This window comes from Ambystoma mexicanum, chromosome 2q (assembly GCF_040938575.1).
Source record: "Ambystoma mexicanum isolate Mex_15411 chromosome 2q, UKY_AmexF1_1, whole genome shotgun sequence".
Lineage (NCBI taxonomy): Eukaryota > Metazoa > Chordata > Amphibia > Caudata > Ambystomatidae > Ambystoma > Ambystoma mexicanum.
Window position 1 is genome coordinate 908,506,944 of NC_090924.1, and position 19,404 is coordinate 908,526,347.

Here is a 19,404-nt window from a genome sequence, read left to right on the forward strand (position 1 = left end):
TTGAATTTGAACACAATGTGACATTATTAGTCACCGACTCTAAGAAATAAGGATGACACTATGGTTTTTATCATTACTTTTTTAGATTTACTACTGGCCCATACACGTTCAGAACAGGGCGGAGCATTTACTCCAAGCCCTACGTCCTGAAGAAGGTCTCTGACCGAAACACGTGTCGACGCTTTTCTGTGAGAGATATCTGGTCAAATTGGCATCAGATACACAATGACACCTGATATTATGGACTGGGTCACTGTTTGATGTGATAACTGAAAAGATTTGGTGTAACAATATTTCCAATGCTTATTGATGTACTAAACAGTTGGGTGTTTTTATATTTGAATGTTTGAATGAGTCCTGTATGTGGTTATGATTGATGGTATGAATTGACTGTTTTTTATCGATTTTTATGATATTAAGATGAATTTTTCTTGTGATGATTTACTGAATAAAATTTGATATGTATTGAAATTTAGTTAGTGTCATCCCATTCTACTGATCCAATTTTGGATATCTGTGTCGTCGTACATGTATCTGCCATGTGCATTGTTACAATGATAAAATAACATTGTGTTTCTAAGTAGCTAATTAATTGTTAGGCCAGCTGCATCGCAGATGAAGAGCCCAGCAGCATCCACACAAAGATGGACAGATGAAGACAGACCAATGGCCTGGCATCCCATATGGAGCAGGTCCTACATGTATATGGCTCTTACAATTAGCATGGTAGAATTGTACTGTATGCGATTACGTCACCAGTGACGTTTGTGTATATAACGAGCTGCACATGCCTACGGAGCTCAGACCGTTCAGCAGCAGCAGGTTCTTTACTGATGCATTTTTATTTTGTAGAAATAAATACTTGTTATCCTTGCAAGCTGTTTTTTTGGGCATTCTTCCCTAGTGGGTTGTATTTTTTCAGGTGTAAGCGTGCAGGGCGTGCCTTCACACTCAAACTATTAATACAATGTACATGTTATTTGGCAAATCATTTGGTTTTTCAACTCCCACATTTACCCCAATAGTATAGTACAGGGAAAATCCCAAATATTCTATACCTCCATTCACTTTAAAATGGAGGAGCGCTTAGAACAGACTACATGTCGTCAGTAAGCGCTGTCAGAAAACAGTGCAGGTCCTCCATTCGGAATGCCCAGGCTCACCACACATCATCCACAGATGTGGTATATGGGGCTAGTTGTAGCTTCCCCATGTGGCCAAATTGTCTGAACTTAGACAAACCCCTATGATCTCCATCTTTAGGATTTTCCAAAATTGTATTATCCTATTTAAATCATTTTAAGTTGGAAGAGCTGAGAAACTTTCGAAATGCTGCTAAACAAATCAGAACTTAAAACATCTAGCTTGGCAGATCAAGTGCCTTACCCCTTGATTCCACATTTGTCACACTTGTAAGAAGTGTACTACCTCTCCTTCTATGCAGTCTTACAAGGTATAGGAAACATGTCTTCAACTTCAGCAGAAAACCAGTTTTCAGTATGTAACATACTCAGCAGATTCTACTGGCTTGGATTGTATGCTCAGGTCAAATAGTCCTGTGCGGTCTGCCCAATCTGCCAGAAAGCTGCAGCAGATGATGTACCAAGAGCTCCCCTCCTACAATTGCCTGTCATAGAAATGCCATTCTACCGAAAATGCATGGATATCACTGAGTCCCTGGATCCCTCCAAGGTGGGGAACAAGTCCATCCTGCTAATTATGTTATGTTATTTGGGATGTATATAGCGCTCTATACATCATTGGTATGACATCAAAGCGCTGTTAGGTTGAACACCCTTGGGGACCGTAGTCCAGGTCAGTTGAGATAGTAAGGGGTCATAGGGTTCTTGGGTGCGCCAGTTATGTGTGCAACTAATGCAATTGCCTGATGGTAGCTGCATCCTAGAATTAGGTGTAGTGATAATGTTATCAGTTGAATGTGTGCATTCTGGCGGGCGTACACCAAGACTGGGTTCTGGCTGCGTTAGGCCTTTGTAGGACAGGTATGTGTGCAGCAAGTCCGGTTTGTCCTGGGATGTAGCTGTGTTTTATTAGAATGAGGTGGTCATAGGGTAATGTTCGTATGTTAGCAGCTAGGCCTAAATTGATCGAAGGGTGTAGCTGTACTCTAATTGTGTGATGGTGTAGAGAGTAATCATAGTGATATGGGTGGTTTTATGATCTAAGGAGTTTACTATTCCGGAATTCAAGCGTGCGTTTGCTTAATAGTGACTTAATAAGCATATTCAGTGGCGTCATTACTCGGGATCGCATTGAGCATTTGTCATCGGGTTGCAGGGCTCAAAGAGCCACGCTTTTAGAGCTTTGCAGAAGGTCAAATAGTCTTACCTGTGTCGAATATGTGGGGGGGGAGTGAGTTCGACAGAGTTGGGGCCAAGGTTAAGAAGGCAGATCCTCTTAGCCTGACACAGTTAGTAGTTGAAATTGCTAGAAGAAGGGCAGTGCTTAATCTTATGGCACGAGATGGGAGGTAGGGTTTTATCTTTTCTTGTAGGTACATTGGGCCTGTCTTGTGTACCGCTCAGTGAGTGATGCATAGGGTCTTGAAGATGGACCTTCGTCTGAATGAGAGCCAGTTGAGGGTTCAGAGAGCTGGTGAGATGTGGTCTCTTTGACCTAGGGCGAGGAGCAGTTTTGCAGCAGCATTTTGCACTCTTTGCAGTTTGTTGAGTTGGTATGCAGGAGCTCCTAGGTATAGGGAGTTGGCATAGTCCAGTCTTGACATCACAATAGACATAACTGCAGTAAGTCTGTTTGGGTAGAAGTGGTAAGGAAAATGCGTCTGAGAGGTGGTAGTGACAGCATTTTGATACATCGTTGATCTGACGGCAGCAGGTTAGGCCTGAGCCCATAGTGCAGCCTAGGTTTTTCATTATATCAGAGGGACGGGGCCATGGGAGTGGTTGTGGCAGAAGGGCAGTATTGCTGCATACCATAATTTCGGTTTTATCAGGGTTCAAAAGGAGGTGGTTTATTGTCATCCAACGGTAAATATCGCGGAGGCAAGCTTCGAGGTCGGAATGGAGGTTAGTGCCTGACTTGGGAATTCTTAGGATAATGTGGGTATTGTCAGCGTAGTTGTAACAGGTGATGTGCGTGCAGATGATTCCTGGCAGAGTGGTTATATAGAGATTAAACAGGAGAACAGATAGGCATGCGACTTGGGGTACTCTGGTGTTCACCGAGAGAGCAGTTGAGACAAAAGGGGGGAGGAGAGTTATTGGTTTCCTGTTGTTGAGAAAGGAGGCATTTGAGGGCAGTGCCAGGGAATCCTAGGGAGTGAAGGCGGTCAAGGAGGATTGAGTAGTTAACGGTGTCAAAGGCTGCAGAGAGATCGAGGAGAATCAATGCTGAGCAGCCTTCAGAGTCTGCAGTGACCTTGAGATCATCCCAGATTGAGATCAGAGTGGTTTCAGTACCATGTCACGGTCTGAATCCTGATAGTGCAGGGTTGAGGAGGCAGTTGTATTCTGCAAAGGAGTTGAGCTGGGAGTATGCTGTCCAGTCAATGAGTTTCGCAAGAAATCTGTTGTTGGAGATCGGTCTGTAGTTCAGGGGGTCAAGGGATGCCTTTTTTAGAAGTGGCTTGGCATGCGCTATTTTGAAGGCATCAGGGAAGATCCCAGAGGTGAGGAGTCATTTAGTATGGCTCTCACATTTTCTCCTGCGTAGGTCAATGAGAACATTTCTTTCAGGACAGAGGCAGGGCAGGGAAGGGATCGAGGTGCGATCCGGAGTGTTTGCTGGCTGATAGAAGGTCATGGAACTCGTCTCTGTAGATGGGTTTGAAGGAGTCGAATGTAGGGAAATTGGATGTCGGGCAATGGGATCAGGAGGGGTCGGTGATGGGAAGGGGGAGAGGAAGGACAGTTTGGTGTTATGGGTTGCCATCCTATCAAGAGCAGTGTTGGAGAAATGTAGGGAGAGGGAGTCGCAGAGTGATTGTGTGGGGGTGAATTTGGTAAAGGGGCCCAAGGGTTTCACAAATTCTGATATCATGTGGAGTTCTTTGCTGCTGTTGCCCCAGTTGAGAATGTGTTTTTTGTTATAGGAATTTTTGGCCTTTTCAGATTTCAGATTTGTAGGTACAGTGGTGCAGGGCTAACAAGGATCTGCTGAGATCGGTTTCAGATGCTCGCCATTTGCATTCAAGAGAGTTGTTTCGTTTTTTTGGCATTCCTCAGACAGGGTGTGATCCATTTGTGGACCGTCCTTTGCGTGAGGAAACACGTCACAAGGGGGTGAGAGGAATTAGTGAGTCGTTAAGCCATGAGTCAAAGGAATCGATGGATAAGGGTCTATCGGGAGCAGCATTGCAGGGGTACAAAGAAGTGGGGCTTCGGCAAGATCGGGAAGGATCTTGACTTTGGCTAGGTCAGGAAGGATCTTGACTTTGTTCCAGCATTTGAGATCAGGGGTGTTGGCCGGGGGAGCTGTAGGAGATGGGGCAGGCGTGCCGATAGAGAAAGGGATGGAATATTGGTCAGTACTGTGGGATATATTGACCCACTGAACACCATTGCCCCACATCACTAAGCTGCATTTGCGCAAGAAACAGCAACCTGGCTGCACTGGCTCCTGTGTGCACCAGGACCTCGAAACTGTGTTTTGGCAGCAACAAAAAGATGGCTACACCATCCTGCCAAGCCCACTTCAGGCAAGATGGAACAAGGGGACACTCTGAAAAAGTATGCCAGTGAGTTCTGAAACATATAAATGGAATCAAGTGAAAAGGCAGAACTGCTTTGCGGCAAAAGCCAAAATATCGACTGAAAAGAAACCCTTTTTCACCTTTAAAAATGCTGTCTGACAATATTTCCAACTGTTCTTCCTCCAACCACTGTGATTAATAAGGCCCTGCCATACCCATGCATATCCGCACTGTCCCTCAGCAAAACCAAGCCTTATTCCAGAATGACAGGCTGTGCCAGCCAAAATCTGAAAACCAACAAAAGCTGTACTGCATCAAACATAGAAAAGCGCTTAACTTTGGCTAAAAAGCGTCAAAATCACTGTTCGAAAAGGAATCGGAGCTGTATGTACACATGTCAATTTTATGGAGACATTTGCCTTGTCCAGACTGTTGTGTAAACCATATTGGAAAGACAGATTCCAAACCGAATTTAAAGGAAGAAATGCTAGCAGTTTTCAACATGTGTAAAAATGGGCTTTGCTGACTGAAGAAAATAAATGGCCTATTTAAAAATAAATTGTTGAATGAAAGCCTGCTTACTTAGCAATGTAAAGGGATAATGTTAGTGGTGATAATACACACATAGGCTATCTTCTTTCACAGGTTTGTTTTAATTCAGGACCCAAAATAAGAAATTAAAGAGTTTAAAACACATGGGCTGAATTTACACGCTCTAAAAAAAAAAAACAGTTAGTCCAATTGCCAGCCATGAAACTTCCCCTAGGGAGGGAGGCACACCAGAAACTTCCAGGACAAAGAAAGTTTACATGCTCATCAGACATTCGTCTGTGCTCCAGGATGGGGCAATGGAAGTCCTGGAACACTAACCTGTGAAGTGTGAAGGGGAAATAAAAACTTCAATTAAACTGAGAAGCCTCCACCATGCTGAAGGAAATGACAGTTGGCAGCAGTTGAAGTTAAAGAAATAAAATGGACCCAGGAACAAAGAGACTGCCATTTGTTCTAAAGACTATTTTATAAACAAACTTGAAAGACTTTTTTTTATCTCTGCAGCAAGAATTTGTAAAAATGTAAAACGTTCGCAGTTTCAAATGTAATTTATGAGCTTTCTTGTAAAACTTGGTACAACTCATTGCTGCATGGGAACAGAAGTTACAAAGTATGACAAATTACAAGAAAAGCATCCATGTTGCAAATGTGATTTTTTGTACATACATCCCTGGGGATAATTTGCATCTGTGCACAAAGTTCTGATATTTTAGGCCAAATCGTTAATGTTTAAAATTACCAAAATGTAACAAAAAGGCGAAACAAGGTCGCACAGACTGGAGGATTGGAGTGATATGTGCTGCACAGAATATGTAACCTGTGTATATAATTTGCCAAGAGATTGCAATGGTGTAAATGTATGTTTTTGGCAAAATCAGATTTTAAGTAAAGAAAATGTGGGAATTTCTGGACATTGTAAAGCTCACTTCATAAATCTGACATCATTTTTCTGAAATCCAACCAACTGAGAGCGAGGTGCAGACTAGCACCCTTGTCCAATTCCTTTGTTAGGGGTGTGTTTAGTTAAGCCTGCCCCAGTCATATACTTGGATGATATCACAAGGCATTATAAATAAGGGTCCCTGACAAGACTCGTGGACACTCTCTTCCTGATTTCCTGCGCTGCATTCCTGTGCCCGTCATCATCCAGATCCAGACTCCAACTACAAGGCCCAAAACATTGCTGATCCTGCTGCAGGGTCCACTGCAACACCCAAGCATTGCTGATTCCATCCCCAGTAAAAACGCAAATCTGAAAACCATTAAAATTCCCAAATAAACAAAGGGAAAAGCTGCGGTGTTTTTGGGAAGCATCCTGATCCCACTCACTGCATGCTGCTGCCAGTCACTGCTTGCTGAAATCCTGCCATCCAGCTAACCTGTGCCATCCGGTGACCAGAACTACATTTTAGTATCCAGTCCCTGCTCAGCTGATCCTGTCCCGCTGATTTTGTCTGGCTGTCCTTTGTTAGACCAGATCCGTGTGGTGACCAGAATGCTGACTGTCCAAAATCCTAACTAAAGTGGACTGTGAGTATTAATAGGAATCCATAGAAATCCATAGTATACCCTGCCTTGCCTTGTCCTTAGTTCACTTCTCTAAGTCATCCTATTCTGACCCCGATTTCAGCATTATATGTGAAACCCTGCCTTTGATTCCTAATGTCAGCGGCGATTCCCTCTTCATTTTTGTTTCGCATAGAATAAAATCCATTAGAGATTTTGATTAATAAATACATTTTCCATAAAGGATTACAACGGCCACGTAACTGGAGATTCACAGATGACATTCTCTTTTTCTTAGTCATTAAATCCAGTTTAGGTAAAATTTGCAATCCATTTTAAAGCCCCCTTTCTGTTTTTCACTAATCTATTTTCCTAAAAACGAACCTCACTCTAATTTACCAGCTAGAGACCTAATTTCACTTCCATATTGTACCTATGATCTATAGCAACACCCCAACACATTGCGATTTACAATATTTCACACACTTTTATTTTAAAAAGTGTGTGAAATTTCAGGCAGAAATTGCAACGTTTTGCAAAGTTTCCAACGTGTCATTTGCTGCAACATGCTTTAAAACCTGCCATTCATTTTTTTACCTTTATGCTCTTGCTAATCCATTGCTTGTGGTTGTTGGTACCTTTACATTGTTGCTTTAGTGATGAATTGTATTTTGTTTCAAGGTTTTTGCACACATTCATTATTTTATTCATCCGTTTCCGAGTCTGTTGCCCATTTGTCATTCCTGATCACCTGCTGCTTCTGTTTATCCACTCAGAATTGATTATTTGTGGGTTGAGGGAACATTTCAGGGGGAAATTCTAACTCAAGTGCTATCTTACCTAAAATCAAAAAGTGCTCCTATTCCTGGTGTTTTATAGATGTGTCAATAGAAGGTTAAACTATGTGCATTGCTTACATTCCTATTGTTATTATCACCCATTGGTGATTGCTGCCCCATATTAAAAAGTGTATGATTTCTTTTAATTCTAAAATAAATAAATATTACATTTTTATCAACCATCCTGGTTCATGGTCCATTGTGACCCGGAGTATTTGAAAAGGGGGAGTGGTGTACCATCTCAATATTGAATCTAATTTAAAAAACATAAGCATTTCAATCGTGCGCTGCATACTAGGCCGAGACTAAGGTGTGCGTCGCCTGATTGAAACCCTTAACAGTAGAGATGAGTGGTGTGGGATGGGATATATAAAACAGGTCATGGGAGCTGTAAATTGCATCGAGGGTGTGCCCTCCTGAGTGGGTGTGACCAGTGGTATGATGGGAGAGGTTGAGCGCATCAAGACTGTCAACCATGAGTCATAGGGTTGTTGGGGATATCGAACCAGATATTGATGGCTCCAAGGAATTTAAGAGAAGGATGATTTACTTGAATGTAGCTATTGAGTCACGGAGGTTGTTGGCGAAATGTCTGTCATATCCCGGGGGTCTGTAGATGAGTAGGAAGCTGTGGGTGAAAGTAAGGCAACGCATGTCTGGGATTCGACGAGTGAGACAGAGAAATTAGGATTGAAGAGGACTGCCACTCCGCCCCCTCTGGTGAGTCTATTGTGGGTGATGAGCCCAGGGCTCTCACAGGGTGAGGTGAGGCCCCTTCATTTTTTGCACTTGGCCAGTGGCACCATAAACAAGTGTGCATGTGTGCAAGTGCTATGCTAGCACAAAGATGGCATCACAGATGGCATCAGCAATGACATCATAGCTGACATAATGTATGACATCAAGGAGGACTTCCGGGTTAAGGTTGTCAACACTTTCAAATTGATAGGTTCTGTAGCATTAAATTGGTTCTGCTTTTCTCCTGTCTTGCAGATTCTTCCCCCGTAAGGGAAATCATTGGGGGTCTTTGTGCATGCATGTTCTTGACAATGAAGAGCGGTTCTTCCTGTATGTTGTTCTGAGGTAGATCTCCACAAGGCGCTGGAACCTACCAACTGTTTTGAGATTGGGAATCACATTGTGTTCCCCAGTCTCCTGCCCATACGGGAAGGCAGGTCACAAAGGGACTCTCCCCATACCAACCCTGGGTCCAGATTTAAACTGCAGGTGGTACCAGCTCCTGGCCCCTTGGCTAGCCCCTTGTCCACATGACAGCGCATAGCCTTATAATGCCATGCCAACGTTAAATCACAACTAAACTGGAAGGCTCCTCCTGTCATACAACATTAACGGATGAGAGTTAATTTTCCACACCCCTCAGCAACAGGTCATAGAGGGTTGTGACTGAAAATCCCACCACAGGCCACAGAAAATTGTTGAAGACCTCTGACGTCACGCATTGTGATTAGCACAATTACATATGTGCCCGGATGTGGAGGGAGAGTGCTAAAAATGCTCACCAAAACGAGTGCTTCGTGGTACTTATTTTACCATGCAAACATTTACACAGAAGTTGAAAGAAAAGGTGGGGCGTTGGATGATGGGCATGGGAGGAGGCGCAACATATAGCAACCATTTTCTATAGAGCAGACACTATATTCTTTTAAATGTGTCGCAATAAAATACAATCAAACTTTGCGAGCCAATGAGGAAGTGAGCAAAGCCCCAAGTATTTTTTGTAAAGGCTTCGAAAACCACATTTTACCAAAGGGCTATTGCTTTTAAGATAAACTTACTTGTCATCAAGTGCCCAAGTCGGCTTCACTCACGTTTGCCAGAACCACAATGCACCAGGACATCTCTCATGGAGATCAACGACCCCTACCCTAGCCCCCCCATCAATCACATCAGAGAGAGCCAACCACCATACTCTTTGAAGATCACCACAGCAAAAGCCATTAAGGACCCTGCAAGCCGTACAACAGCTGGCACCGTCCTGCCAAAACTCACACATACCAACACAGAATGGCCTAAACTGTGCAGACAAAGGTCGCCAACACGCAAGCAATATGCATATGAATGGCGTTTCATTTACACCAGCAAGCAGGGACTAAAACCTGTCCGTTTGGGGCCACAGTTGTCAGGTTGGCAAGGCTGTGGTATTTCTTTAACTGAAAGGGCTGACATGTTCAAAACAGTGGCTAAACGCAACTATGTTCCCCTTGCCACCGCCACACTTCTACTCATCTTTCCCCCAACATCTAGTTGGCGGCCAGGCCAATCTACACACCCACCGGCCATGTCTGGTGTTCCGTGGGGCAGAGGCGCAAAATAGCTGGAAATAGCCAAACACATGCAAAAATGAAACATGCATGTAGAAACGGACCTTTCACACCCTATTCAGGAAACATATACCCCCTAACATGTTTACATCCTGAGACACAAACGGCCATACAGACCTCACACCAAAAACAACCCCTTTTTTTAAAAGGGAATTAGGTTTGCTACCTATAAAAGGTGAAGTCTATGAAAACTGAAAATGCAAACATAAAAATTAAAATATAGTGCCCAAATAACATATTCCGCTTATACAAAGCCCATTCAACCACAAGTTAAAACTTGTCATTACACTACAATAATTCTAGACTTCAATTAAAGAGCGGGCACACCAGCCGTCCTTCCACTGACACCACCAAAATTCCAACCAGTTACCTGGAAGTTGTGTGCATATCTGGTCCCACCGTTTCACTCTAGAAGACAGAAGAGGCTACTGCATGCACTCAAAGAGCTGCTTGCTTTTCAGGCTCAATTCCACGCTCCTCCTGAACACAATCCCATATCCTCCTTGCATTGTCTCCCTTCGGCCACGTCTGCAGCTCCGGATAATGTTAATTTAGCATTTTCTCTAAAGACCGGTTGCAATGTTAATTGAGGGGAATTGCAAAGGGAAGAATATTGCTATTGCAATGGCTGACCTTGCCGAGCTTCCAAATGGGTTAAAGCTGCAAGATTGCAAACATGAGTGATGTGCCCAAGTACTAAGTAGCTGAGTAGTTCTGAGAGGAATAGGTAGGGGCACTTTACCTGCGGATGTACTTGACGTCCTCAGCACTGTCTGTAGATGCTGCTGTGCTCGTCCACGAGAACCAGGCAACAAATTCGGCACACAAATACAACGTGGCGCTAGTCCACTACAGAGGGTATCCGATCCAGAGTCCTGGTCCTCACCGCACCGAAGTCACTTAACTTTGTCAGTCTCCACCGCCTGCGTGTCTGCTAGGCTGCTAGCAGCAAGGTCCAATGTGAGCGAGAAGTAACTGGCTTGGTTGGCTTTTGCCTTTCGGAAGTTCTTATGGCGCCGTGGGCCATTGGTTGGTAACATCACGTGAAATCATGGCGGGGCGCCGGGAGACTGTTACATTGTACAGTCACTTAGGCGCCACCTGCCCAGTACCCACTCTATCCCTGTGGGCCACGACCCCACCCCGCTCCCACCCCATGCGGTGTGTGTTGCACTTGCATGTAAACATCTTTAAACTTCTATTTTTTCTGCTGCTGCTGCAGAAGCAAATCTTCAAATAGCATCTGACCTCGCACTCAAAATCTCACCCTGCCTTAGGTGGCTGCGAGACCCCCCTGAGCGCGAGGCCTGGGGCAGTTTGCCCCCCCCCCCTGCACTCACCTCGTGACGGCCCTGGAGGAGCCTCTAGCCAGGGGGGAAGGCTTTGTGTGGGGAAAAGTGTAGGGAAAAGTCATCGGAGAACCAGGTTTCAGTGATAAAAATTAGGTTGGGCCTGTCAGAGGATAGGAGGTCAAAGATGCTGTGCCTTTTTCTTGCTACGCAGCGGGCATTAAAAAGGATACATGTGACTTTGTGAGAGGAAGTGGTTTTCGTGATGCTCATTGTAGTGGGAGCTTGGCGGACACGAGTGCCCAGTGGGATGGAGGGTGTGGTAGGAACATTGAGGATGGTTGAGGTGGGCTACGGGAGGGGCTGGGTGCCTGTGGACTTTGAGTGTATGGTGAGAGGGTTATGTCGATGGGGGAGGGAAGAGTAGGCGGGCAGAGGTACGTATGTGAGAGATGAGGGGCGGGTCAAGAGGTGCTGGGATAGTGGTGAATGGATCATTTGGGGTGTGGTGTTTAGGTGGGTTGATTTTGGAAGGCGTAAGGAGGGTGCAGGGAGGGATTAGGAATACCAGGTGAGAAGTCAAGAGAAAGGGGGTGGAAACTGGCAGAGGGGAGTCTAAGGGGGAGGGGAGGGGAGGGAGAGGCTGGGAGGTTGGGCTGAGGCAGAAGTGGTTAGGAGTGGAGGGTCAAGAGACAGCACCAGTTACGTTTCCTGCATTTTGTGGATTTTGGTACCATAGAGGTGTGAGAGAGTGTGGGGGGTCAGAGGGTGAGGGAGATGACGCTACCGTTCTAGCAAGGGCAAGACAAGCAACTTTCAGAGAAGGGAAGGGATATGAAGGGGGGGTTTGTTGGCGGGGGTCGAGTAGGCGTTAAGGGGGAGGGATAGGGCGGCGTGTGAGATTGGATGAGAGGTTGGTGAGTTCCCCAGTGGGCTAAGGGGGGGGGCGGCATGGGAGGTTGGATGAGAGGGAGGAAAGTTCCTCAGAGGGCCCAAAGATGGTGTGGAAGTAGAGGCGGAATTGCACTGTTTGGAGCGCCAGAGGGCTCCCCTGGCTGGGAGTTCGATAATGGGTGTGCTGTATGGGCAGAGGGTAACAGGGTGTTCTCAACAGATGGTGGAATTCTATGTGTTAGGTTGGGATGGGGATGAGCTTTTGAGGAGGCAGGTTGGCATGCCACAGTGCTCCTCTGATCTTAAGAGTTGGACGAGGGATGATGGTAGGAGAGTAGGCGGGCCGCATCTCGGTGTCCATGTATGGGGAAGGGGTCATGGTTTGCGATCAGGTGGGGGACAGAGAGGGGGTCGTGAAGTTGGGAGCTAGAGCACGGGCCGTGCGCCATGAGGGGTGAGCCATGGGGGGGATGGGGCAGGGAGGGTATGGATCAGGGTGGCTCAGAGAGAGGGGCTATATGATGCGCTGGGATCTCCATCCCGTGGGGCGGTCCCAAAGATTGAAGTACTAGTAACAGTAGATGTAGAGGCTCTAGATGTGCAACCTGCGTCTAGATTTTGGGCACCAGGGCAGTGGGAGATGGCCAAAGCGGGTAACAGTAGGAAGGAAGTGAAGGTGCAGTAGCAGCATTTAAAACAAGACAAGTAAATTATTGCTTTTATACTGCACCAAATCACCACTGTAGTAGTATTAGAGCACCAGACCTTCTCCATGGCATATTGTGCCCCAGCCTCGGGGGCTCCAGACCTTTGTCTTGTTGGGGGGAATAGTGAGCAACACAGAGGAATGCTAGAGCGGAGAGAGTGGAATTTGTGTTAGGCCACCTTTTACGGATTGTCTTCTGAAGAAAGTTAGAGAATAGGCATACGTGTTGGGAGAGCTAATATTTAAATATTGATTATTGTCAGGTGTGTGTGTGTGTATGTGGGGGCGGGTCAGGAACACAGATTAGCGTGTATTGCCACAGCAGGTGCCACACGTTGATTATGGTGACCTGTACAAGCTAAGGGGAAGTTACCAGAGGTATTGCTAGGAGTAAGAGGGGCCTTTAGCCTGGGGCCTTTTGGTTGTAGCCCTGGATAGAAGCTCAGGGGCTTTAACCAAAAGGCTAGCTAGCCCCGAGTCCCGACATTAGCCTATTCCAGACCTTGCAACACCGCTGGCAGTTACCAAGATAATCCATTGAAGAGAGCGGATGGTGCATTTCCAGGGGCTGCGGCAGGGCCGCTATAGCAGGATGTTGAGAGGTAATGTGAGGGGACAGTCGATGCACACTAGACAGAGGAGCTGGCCTAGAATCCGAGGCTGTAACGCGAGACAGCAAAACCCGGACCTAGAAGGAGTTCACCCAGAAGCGGTTGTTCAAACCAGAAGGGATGGAATCAACATGTTATGCAAATTGAAAATCGGGCTTGTATAGTGCATTTATGACCTTTCTGAGGGCGCAGTTCATGGCTGCAGAATAAAATTAGTAGTGGCGGCTTTAAAACGGGTAGAGAAGCAGGTGAGAAACCTCAGGTGTTGACTGATGTGTGCCAGAAGTAGCAGAGGGGCATCTGACGCCATGGCTCAGTGTGGTTTGTAGTGGGGACTAGTCCTAGAGCATATTTGCAGGCTTTTTCCTTGAGAAGCAAAAACAACAAGGCTATATACGAGGTTATCATCCCATTCTTCATCCAAGTAGGCTTCCCTATAGAAATACTCACAGACCAGGGCAGTAGTTACATGTCTAAGCTGATGGATGAAATGAAGACCCTCATGAAGATCAAGACCCTTAAACTGTCATATCATTTTCAGACCAATGGGTTGGTTGAGAGGTTTAACCAAACACTGAAGCATATCCCAAGAATGCTGGTTACTGCGGATGGAAAGAAATGGAACGATTTAATCCCATGGGCTCTTTTTGCTGCAAGCCAGATGCCCAAACTATCCTAAGGATTCTCTCTTTTTGAGCTGGTGTATGGTCGGAACCCCATGGATGTCCTTGATATGATGAGCGACGGTAAGAAGGACCCATGATCCGACAGACCAGCGATCCACCCATGGTGCAAAATGCCTGGGAGTAAATGGAAAAAGTATGAAACCTGGTGAAATCTCATCTTCAAACAGCCCAGGCCTGCCAGGAGAAAACCTTACAGTAGAGGAACCAAGCTGTGCACCTTTCAAGCAGGGGAAAAAGTCATGCTTCTACTCCCCACCAACCACAACAAATTACTGGCCACATGGCATGGACCATACATCTTCAGAGGCTGTGTCCCATCTCTCATTTAAAATCCCTCAGGTTGATAGTAGAAACCCATCCCAGCTGTACCATTTCAATAAGTTGAAAGCCTGGCGAGAAAACCCACAGCTCCTGTTCTCTACTAGAACAATACCAACACAAGTTCATGGAATCCCTTGCCAACATAAGTTCATGGAGTCACAATTCCACCAGGTATTTCTCCCTCCATCCACAAAGAACCAGTGAAATTGTTGTAGAGATATCATGATGTGTACTCCCCTAACCCAGGAAGAGTAAGAGGGGTGGTACACAGGATCTAAACCCCACCTAGAGGGGAACAGATTGAAACTGTACCATTTACCGCAGGCCAGAAAGAAGATGTCTGAGAAAAGCGGAAACAAATGTTGAACCAAGGTTCAATCAAAAGATCCTACAATGAGTGTCCCTATCCTATTGTATTGGTACCCAAACCTGATAATTGTGGGTTCTTTTGCATGATTTTATTAGATTGAATGAAATATCAAAGATCAATGACTACCCCATGCCCCATATAGACAAACTGGTGGAAAACCTAGGAGATGCAAAGTTCCTTTCACTTTGGACCTCACAAAGGGTTATTGCCAGGTACCCCTAGACAAAGATGCCAAGCGAAAGTCTGCATTTTCAACCCACAAAAGACTGCTACAATTCATATTTTGTCTCCATGGGGCTTCCGCTATGTTCCAACATCTTTTTTTTATAATTATTCTTGTATAACGCGCTTAATACCAACAAGTAGTTTCTAGGATCAGGATTCAAACCTGTGTTGTCTGCTTCCAAAACAGACACGTTGCCCGAGCTATCCTTCCTCCCCAATCTAATGGACTGCATTTCGACTTGCTGTCGGACCTTCACTGGAACCTCTAAAGACAACATCATTGTGTACAGCAAGACCTGGGAGGATCATCTAAGACATCTGGCATGAGTGAGCGATAAACTAAGAAAGGCCTACCTCACGACCAACTGTGAAATGTCACTTAGCTCAGTCATCTGGGAAATATTCCAGGTTGGAAATGGATGGGTGCTGCCTCATCAGAGTAAGTTGGAGGCGGTTTCTGATTGTCCAACAGCCCCTAACCAAAAGGGAAATTCAGACTTTTCTGGGACTGGTGGGATATTATGGAAGGCTCATCCCCAACTTCTCATAACTAGCAGCAACCCTGATGGACAAGATTACCAAAATCCATCCAAACCCGGTGTGCTGGGGCCAAGAGGCCCAAACGGCTTTTCAAAGATGACTTCACAATGTAATTTCTACTCCAGACCGACGCCTGGGTTGGAGGCAGTCTTAGCTCAGGTCCAAGACCAGGAAGAGACTGTACATCAGCTGCACGATTTTCCATAGAGAGAAAAAATGATCTGGTGGTAGAAGTGTGCTGTGATGAATCACAGGATTCAGTCATTTCTCCACAGAGGGGAGCCTTTCCTTGTGAGGCTAGGGAAATGAGCCTGCTATGCAATATTCCACATAGGGGTGGCGGTATGCGGTACCTCACAGGACCTCCCCTCTTGGGAACAAGGTCTCCCGTTCTGAAGAGAAACCCCCTAAGGCCCTTTATCTTGGACCAGCAGTACCATCAAGGCTTAAGAAAGATTCAGCAGATTAAGCCACTGTTTACTACCGTAACACAAATTCCAAGATTCAATCCGAAGAAATGTCTAGTGGAACCAATATGAAGAAGAAGAATAATGACAATTCATTACAATTGCTCAATGGTTGGAAACCTACAATACGGTGACGAGGAAGAATAAGCGAGTGATGAAGAGTGCTCAACTAGAAACGAAAGAAGGCTATAGTTCTCTGCTGGGCAGGACCCAGCAATGTAACATAAAAAATAAAGGAAGATTCTTGTAAGATAAATGTGAATCCCGGGAGTTGCGAATCAGGTGAAGCTGAGAGAGACTGGGAGATCCTCCACAGGGAGGAAGCAACCAGCCGGCGTGTGCAAGAGGCACCAAAGGAGCTGAAGAAAGTAGGCAAATAAAACCAAGAGAGAGAGAACCAGTCGTGAGTGGTGGCATGACTCAGAAAAGGAGGACTGTGCAGTTCAGCAACGACGAGGAGACCGCTATAACGCTGGCCACGCAGAACCGCAAAGACAAAGCAGAGAGACACAGGGCCTGATTCATGGAAGTGTTTTATAATGGCGCAATCCCATAGGAAAATGTTCCATGAATCAGGCCCAGAGTGCAAGCAGAAGCCATCATGAACAACCGAAGCAAGATCCCTATCCTAAAGGCAGGCCCAGTGACACCGACCCGTGAGAAGCAAGTTAACAGGAAAGGTGGAGACCCGGAAGGAATAACGACTACCTGCATCATACTCGTCCTAGTAAAAAGAGCAAAATATATCATGGGGCCCATTCCGACCATACAAGTGGTACGAAAAGGAACCGAGAGTGTGAAATATATCACAGGGCTCATGCCACTCGTGCTAGTGGTACGAGAAAGCATTGAGGGAGTGAGACACAGGACTCATCCTACTCGACGCAGTGACACGAGAAAGAACTGAAAGAGTGCAATACATCATCGGACTAATCCTACTTTTCCCAGTGATACGAGTTAGGATCAAAAGAGTGAAATGCATCACAGGGCTTAGACTACTCGTCCCAGTGATGTGGAAACAAGTCAAGAGACTGAAACTCATTGAGGAGAGCATCCTTCTAGTCCCAGTACTACAAGAAAAAGCTAAGGGAGTGAGACTTGTTATAAAACCTATCCTACTTGTCTCAGTGAAACGAGAGAGAATCAATACAGCGAGAAGATAAGAAGGATAATGGAGAACAAGAATCACATAAAGAGGAACTCTATTGCCCCAGAGATATCAGGAAAAGAGTGCCTTTCAGAGACACTTGAGGAAAACTGCAACGAGGTGATAAGAATGTTGCTGGCTAGTGCAAGGGAGGTGACAGAGGCGAGTACACCAACAAAGACAGCCTGTAACGTGCACACTTTTAACTTTTAATGTCCGAATTAAATGCTATGTTTCTGTGCCAGAAAACTGCCAACATTGGGCAGCTGCTTCGGGCCCCTTAGAGCCCTGGGGCCCATTTCAAATGAAAACACTGAAAGGCACTGACACTGCTCCTGTGATTAGGGAGAAAACTATCAAACCTGTAAGAGACTCGTGCAGAACTGAGACAAGAAGAGCCTCATGAGGCTGAAGTAGCAGCTGACAAGCACGTATTACACTGTAGAAGCCAAGAACCAAGTGTGGAGTCAGGCACGACAGAGAACTGGAATTCAATGAGGTCTCAGACACAACCGAAGACTCCAAGCAAACAGAGATTCTAAAGAACCGACAGATGCCATCTCTCTCCATAGAGGGGCGATGATCCAGTTACCCGTCACATTCTATGCAACACAATGGGACTGCGGCGCAGTCTGCTCCTTGTCACGATTGTCATGGGAAGCAGGCAGAAGATACGAGGCACACTGGACCCAACGAGAGAACAATTATTTGTGTCCCGCTCACATATAAGTTTGGATAATTATGTAAATTAAATCACGTTACATATACATTATGTGTGCCATGAGTAATAGTTCTGTTCCACACGCTCGCAATTCATTTAAAAAAGGGATTGGCAGAGAAAGAGGAAGCTCGAAAGACTAATGGGATAAGGGGTGATGAAATTAACATTCCCATTCTAGAATATTTTAGAACATATAGTGAATACGACTGTGTGAAATAGAGACCCTGTTCCATGTCGCGCAAAAAATAGCCTTCCACTCATTAAAAAGGGGGAAAAGGAAAAAAGGGGTGGGAAGTTCCCTGTCTTGGTGTATGCCTATCACTATCAGACGTTTTCAAACACTTCAGAGAACAAACATATTAAATAGAGCAGCCGGATGGGGCCGGTCTCTGCGCCGTTGATTAGCTGCAGAAAGTTAGGGGAGGGTCTAGGGAAAAGGCAAGAGAAGAAATGTAAACAGGAACTTACCAAAGCCCTGCCGCCTTCCCCGGCCCTTCACTTGGGACTCTGCCTCACGGAACATGCAGCGTCTCTTAGCTCAGTGTAGTTGGATACTAATTAGCGAGCGTGCAGGGTTTAAAACCGACAGCTATTGGTGAAAAATTGAACCTTTGTTCGCGGTGAGAACCCCTCCCTTGTCTCCTCCTCCTAAACTTCCCCAAGGGGCCATTGCTGGAGGTTGCACGCAGACAAGCGCGAGCCTTCGATGCGTCATCAGATTTTGCTGCTAGAGGCAGTCGCGTGGCTCATATCAAGGAATCCCCAGGGTGGAAGCGGACACGCGATGAGCCATGTTGGGGTTTGGTCGTTTCACAGCAGACAACACAACAGGCCAAAGGTTCGATTACTTTAATGAGTCTGCACAAGCGGCAGACGGCGCACACGGTAACGGACATGGCAACACATTAATTAGATGTAGCTCTTCCTACATCCCTGTCAATGCACGTGTAGAAATTGGATATGCTAAACTCTGGCGCCGCAAAGGGACAACTGAGTTTACGCCGTAATCCTCCAGAAGAAAAACACCTGCATAATTATGATGCGTGCAGTATTATACATTATTAATGGGGAGTTCCTAAACAGAATTGATGTTATTTCAGAAGATAAGATCCTGGCACTCTTCAGGATAAACTTTCGTCCCGTACTATTTCACGGAAGAAATAGAACAGAACCAACCCCTCCCCAATCATACGGGCCATATTACAGAAACTTTGCACCGGTTCAACTGCAAATTAGCAAGATATCACTACTAGGGCAAAGTTTGCATTCTTTCTAAAAACACAGAGACAGATTAGAAAACCATTGCACCATGACAACTGGAATTTAGCATGGTATAAGCACTAGTTTGCCCTAGTTTAAATGCAATTCCTTATTAAAACCTAGTGGTAAAATGCACTGAAAATGTATCTTTATTAAGCTAGGCAATTGTCAAACTGCACCTGTCCTGATGAAAAGGTTTTTGAATATGCCCGTGTTTTTAGAAATAATGCAAACTTTTCCCTAGAGCTAATTCTGT

At 45.5% G+C, this 19,404-nt stretch overlaps 1 protein-coding gene across 1 annotated transcript in view; it reads right to left on the reverse strand.

Moving 5' to 3' along the window:
* Positions 1-18,555, reverse strand: part of GSDME (gasdermin E) — a 941,072-nt gene extending 922,517 nt beyond the window's left edge. The window contains exon 1 of the mRNA XM_069648197.1: positions 18,357-18,555. The gene's annotated coding sequence lies outside the window, so the exon portion shown is untranslated. The remainder of the gene's footprint in view (positions 1-18,356) is intronic.
* Between the last annotated feature and the right edge of the window lie 849 nt (positions 18,556-19,404).